The sequence below is a fragment of the Ailuropoda melanoleuca genome, chromosome X (genome assembly GCF_002007445.2).
Source record: "Ailuropoda melanoleuca isolate Jingjing chromosome X, ASM200744v2, whole genome shotgun sequence".
NCBI classification, from domain to species: Eukaryota; Metazoa; Chordata; class Mammalia; order Carnivora; family Ursidae; genus Ailuropoda; species Ailuropoda melanoleuca.
The window spans coordinates 92375741-92382210 of NC_048238.1; positions in this window are offsets into that span (position 1 = coordinate 92375741).

The following is a 6470-nucleotide window of genomic DNA, read 5'->3' on the forward strand; positions in this document are numbered from 1 at the left end:
TTTTATTCTACGGGCACCAGGAAGCTAACAGATGACTTCACCCGGGAACTTCATGATTTATGCTGCTTCTTATCTTAGTAATAGTAATAGTCACTAACAACTACAGCTATCATTTACCCCAGGTGCTTTACTAATACATTTAACCTCACTTTCAGCCTTGACAACCACTTTATTAAGTCTTACCCTATCCTCCTTTCATAGGTGGATAAAACAGGCTCAGAGAGACTACTTAGCTTGGTACTTGGCTAGTGGCTGACCAGAATATGACCCCAGACCAAAATTTGTGCTCTTACATAGAGCCAGTATCTCCCCAACTGGAGTGGGGATGAAAGTGGGGATGCCCCTTGAAATCTTTCTTCAAGCTACATCCCAAGATTTCAAGTCAGCCGGATGACCTGCCAGGAGCTCAAATTAACCTGACTCTGACCCTGACCAGCTTCTCCTGGCATCTTCTTCTTTCCCATCAGCCAGGCTTGAACCTTTGATTATTTTTGGTCCCTGCCCCACTTCTAATCACTCACCAGTTGAAATTCAACAAATATTTATGGAGCACCTGCTAAGTGTGGGTCACTATGCAAGATTCTGAAGGAAACCAAAATGAGTAGAACTGGTCATCATAAGACATACATAATATTTTTTATAAAGAAGGAGGAAGAAAAGTAGGAAGGAAAAGGAGAGAGGGAGGGAGGGAAAAAGGAAAGAGGGAAGAAGGAAGAGGGAGGGGAGGGGAGAAAAGGTGTGATGGGACATTCTCAGGGGGCCAAAGTCAGGTCGTTCACAATCTTGTCCATCTGACCCCTCCTTTCCACTGCCCACTTACCATGCTCCACCACCAAATCCATACCCTCCTTATCTCAGGCCTGGCGTATCCTGTTTAATCCCTTTCTGACTAATTTTTCAGCTCCCTTTCAGTTTATTCTACACATGTCACTGCCAGACTAATCTTCCCAGTGTACTGCTTTGATGTCGTTCCCTAATCAAAACCCCTCAGAGTCCCAAGCCTCCACTTACCACAGAAGTTTCGGTTCTTCAGCCTGCTATTAAAGCTCTCCTTAGTCTCTTCCGCCCACCTCTGTGGCCAAAACTCCCACTCTTAACCTTGTCATGCCCTTACCTTCCCTAAACTCATGTACACTCTGCTTGGGGTCAGTCTGTGGCAGCCACTTGGAACTCTGTAGCCCCTACCACTCCACCCGCCCAAACCCTATCAAACCCAAATGTCACCTCCTCCAGGAAGTCTTTTCCCCCAATTCCCGCTTCCTCTGAACTCTTGGAACCTTCCCTTTGTACCACTATTTTAAAATACCACACACACAAAAAAGTGTTTTTGCCCGTCTGGGACTAGAAGCATCATGAGAGTGGGAACCAAGGTGGGCATATTTTGGATTTCCCCACAATGCCTCGGACAGAGTAAGTGCTCAATAATATTTGGTTAATAAATAAGGATTGTCCTTCAAAGGACTTAGAGACACAAGCCTATGTACAATAGGTATTTCTGAAATGTGAATGCATTTAATTATTCATATTGAGCCCTATTAACTTCAGAGGAGTTCACTTGTGGGTGTGTACAGTGTACTTAGTAAATTATATTAATGTCATCCAAGAAGTTAATAGCTTTTAACAGCCATCCAGTACTATTTTCTATGGTTTTCTAGCCAACAAAATCTGCCTTGCTGATTTTGCTTTTTAAAAGTGATTCTCAAGGTTCCCCAAAAACTTAAAAATAGAACTACCATATGATCCATCAATCACACTTCTGGGTATAAGATCCAAAAGAATTGAAAACAGGGATTTGAACAGATATTTGCACACCCTCTTTCATATCAGTATTATTCACAATAGTTACAATGTGGAAGCAGCCCAAGTGTCCATTGACGGATAAATGGAGAAACAAAATGCGGTATCTGCATGCAGTAGGATATTATTAGGCCTTACAAATGAAGAAAATTCTGACGTGTTATAGCATGGAAGAGCCTTGAGAACATCATGCTCAAGTGAAATGAGCCAGTCATAAAAAGACAAGTATTGTATGATCCCACTTACATGAGGTACCTAGCATTGTCAACGTTATAGATGGCAAGTAGATGGTGGTTACCAGGGGCTGGGGGAAGGGAGAAATGGGAAGTTGTTGTTTAATGGGTATAGAGTTTCGGTTTTGCAAGATGGAAACATTCTGGGGATCTGTTGCCCAACAACATGAATATTTTTCACACTACTGAATCATATACTTAAAAATGGCTACAGTGGTAAATTTTTTTACATTTTTACCACAATTTTACGTATTAAAAAAATTTTAAGTGATTCTCAAAAGGTAAATTTAATCATATCACCCCTCTGTTTAAAGCCATTTAAACAGAATTGGGACCCACAAGGCCCTGGAGGTCTGAGTGCCACTGACTCCAGCCTCCTCCCACATCCTGCCACCCGCATTCTCTCTGCTTCAGCTAAATGGGACCTGTTCCTTGCCTGTTCTCAGCTCCCTCTCACCACAGAGCCAACTTCTCCCATGCTACGCTCTCCCCCAGAGCATCATCACAGTGTGTATTCACACATTCATTATTGAATTGGGCCGGTCTCCCACTGGATCAGGAACTATGGATGCAGAGACCATGGTTTATCTCCCTTACTGCGGTATCCCCAGCACCTAAAGTTTGGCACCCAATAATCTGTGTCATCTACTCCAGTGTTGGCAGAAGTGAGGGAAAACATGCATGTCGGCTGCTTGTCAAAGGGTAAATGAGTGTCACCTTCCTAGAAGCAATATGGTCATGTATCAAGAGCCTAGAAACATTCATAGTAGCAATTTTGCTTCTAGGAAGGAAATGACCCCACAGGAGCACAAAGGGGTCAGTCCACACAGGGTCATCCTAGCATTATTCATTAGAGCAAAAACCTGGCAACAATCTATGTACCCTTCAGAACCAGAAGATGGGTAAACACGTTATATATTTTATGGATAAAATATCATTCAGCCTTTACAAATAATGTTGCTGAGGAATGAGGACAGGGGAAATGCTAAGAGGTAACGTTGAGCAGAAAAGCAGGCTTCTAAGTAGGTATGTACCAAATATCCCTAAATTTAAGAAATCATATAAACATAATACATAAAGATAAAACATGTGATGTATAGCATGGTGAATATAAGCAATAATACTGTATCATATATTTGAAAGTTGCTAAGAGAGTAGATCTTCTTTATCAAGTTTTTATTTAAATTCAAGTTAGTTAACATATAGTGTAATATTGGTTTCAGGAGTAGAATGTAGTGATTCATCACTTACATGTAACACCCAGTGCTCATCATATCACGTGCCCTCCTTACTGCCCATCCCCCATTTAGCCCATTCCCCACCCACCTCCCCCTCCAGCAACCCTCAGCTTGTTCTCTATCATTAAGAGTCTTCTACGGTTTTCCTTGCTAAGAGAGTAGATCTTTTTTTTTTAAGATTTTATTTATTAATTTGACAGAGAGAAAGCCAGCGAGAGAGGGAACACAAGCAGGGGGAGTGGGAGAGGAAGAAGCAGGCTCCTACTGGAGGAGCCAATGATGTGGGGCTCCATGCCAGAACGCTGGGATCACGCCCTGAGCCGAAGGCAGACGCCCAACAACTGTGCCACCCAGGCGCCCCTAAGAGAGTAGATCTTAAAAGTTCCTCTCACAAGAAAAAAAAAAATGTGTAATTCTGTGGTAATGGATGTTAACTAGACTTACCGTGATCATTTCACAATATTCACAAATACTGAATTATGTTGTACACCTGAAACTGATATAACGTTATATATCAATTCTATTCAATAAAAAGTAAAATTTTAAAAAGATAATCCGTAGGCACAAAAATAGTGGAAGTCAGTGCTCCATTCTGTAACTAGCAGTCACCCCTGGGTGGTGGATTTGTGGGCAGCGGTGGTTCCAGAATGTCTATAAAGGATGGTTTAGAAGCCATTCAGAAGGAGGCTAGTGACTTTGTCTTGAAACTGCAAGCTGTATTTGCATAGCAAGCAGGGTTTTTCCTTAAACTGCATATATATTTGGAGTGACTCTGGGGGTGCTGATGGAGATTATGGTAAAGCACCCCAAGCCACCCTCTGATGCCAACCTAATTATTTTTTTACCTTCATATTTGTCTGCTTCTCTAAATGTTTTACAATGAGCATGCATTACTTTTTATATCAGAAAAAGATTAAAGAAAACATTATTTCATAAAAGACAGAAAGGTCTGTGTGTAGGAATGAACGGACACAGTGTCCTGCTCAGGCTTGTAGGCGGCTGGAGAGGGCCTCTCGGCACGGAGCCTGGCCCACTCCACACCACTCCCTCACATCCCAGGCCGGCTCTGTCCCTAGCATCTGTAAGCTTCTCTTCTTCTAGCTTCTGGCACGTCAGACCAGCACACTATCAGGGAGCCTCGGGGCCCTCCAGCCAGCCTTGCAGCACCCTGGGGTATGAGGCTCTAAGCCACATCCTGACACAAAGCCCATTTGCAAGGGCCATTTGGTGACCACGGGCCACTCCCCTACCTCTAATGGTGACCCTGGTTCCGAGCAGCAAAGATTGTTTACTGATTGTAGCTGTGGCCAGTAGGTGGCAGAGGAGAGTGTTCCCAGTTGTAAAACTGGTATTTAAAGCTGCAGTTACTTTTTTGGTTTCATAATTTCTTTCTATTTTGAGGAATTTTATTGACTATTCTCCTTACAATCTCTTACTTACAGCCTAAAAAGTCAGCAAAAACAAAAACAATTTTTCAGAAATTATCTAAAGGCCATGGAGCTTTCAGCCCCATCTCGCCGAAAACAGGCGGAATTAAATATCATTTTCCTCTCTTGCTTCTTTCACCATCCCTCAGTGTTGCAAGTTACTTAGAAAGTTTCAACAAGGGTGGGAGGTCATCTTGCTGCAGAAAGTTGATGAGTTAGATCTTCTCTGGTGAAGAGTAAGCAAGGAAGGAGGGATGGAGGCGATGATGAGCTAGAGGAGGGGCAGGCACAGATGTGAATGGGAAGGAACAGAATCATCTCTGGCCAGACAACTGGAGAGGAAGTGGGAAGAAAGGAGACCAAAAGGTTTGTTATAGGTTGAACTGTGCCCACCCCCCAAATTCATATGTTAGAGTCCTAACCTCCAGTACCTGTCATTGTGACCTTATTTGGAAATAAAGACATTGCAGATGTAATCGGTCAAGTAAAACGGGGTTATTTTGGAGTACGGTGGGCCCTAATCCTGTATAACTGATGTCCTTATAAAAAGGGGAAATTTCGACACAGAGACACACAGGGAGAAGGTCACGTGAAGATGAAGGTAGAGAGCTGGGTGATGCATCTACAAGCCAAGGGACAGCAAAGACTTCCAGCAAATGACCGGAAGCTATGGGAGAGGACTGGAACAGTCTCCCTGGCAATCCTATGAAGGAACCAACCCTGCCGACCTTGATCTTGAACGTCTGGCTCTTAGAACTCTGAGAGAATAAATGTCTGTTGCTTAAGCCACCCAGTCTGTGGTACTTTTTTATGGCAGCCCTTGAAAACCAAGCTCTTTGGGGCAAGTATTCTAGGAAAAATGAGATGATGGCAGAGAATGGAGGGATTTCCTTTGCTCGTCCCCAGGACTGTATGCCTTGGTAAGAAGGAGTGATGGCTGACGGAGAGAAGCCCTCTCGCTCTAACAGTCTGTTCCCAACAGCCACACTTAAAAGAGTCGTCTCCACTTACTGTCCCCACTTCCTCACCTCCACTCACGCCTTGACCCTCTCTGGCCCTTCCCTCTGATACCACTCTCATCAATGTCACCAGTAACCACCATGTTTCCAAAGCCAACGGTCATTTCTTAGCCCTCACCTTCTCTAACTTCTCAGTAGCACTTCCCCACTTCTGGAACACTCCTTCCACCAGGCTGCCAGGACGCAAACTCCTCCCGGTTTCTCTCCCACTTCACCCACCATTCTGTCGCAGGCTCCACTGTAGGCTCATCTTCCTCCCTGGTCCTATCGCTAAATGACAGCACAACCCAGGTCCTAGGCCTCGGGCTTGGGCCACTTCTCTTCTTACTCTATATTCTTGCTCCATAAACCCTACTCACTCTTCTGTCTGCTGTTGCCACCTATCCACTAGTGAATCCCAAAATTCTGAAGCAGTGTCCTTCCCCTCCACCTTCTACTTCAGACACATTTACAATAGCATCACATCCCATTCAGGATACACTACAGTTGATTACTTCAGGCAAAAATTGAATATACTCAGAAAAATCCCTTAAATACCCCAAAAGTGAAATAATGCTCCCAGGAAGCATGTCACACACACACACACACACACACACACACACACACACACACACCCCACAAGAACAGCTTTATTTTTTGATAAAGATTTTATTTTTAAATAATCTCTCCACCCAATATGGTGCTCGAATTTATAACCCCAAGATCAAGAGTCACATGCTCTACTGACTGAGCTGGCCAGGAGCCCACAATAGCAGC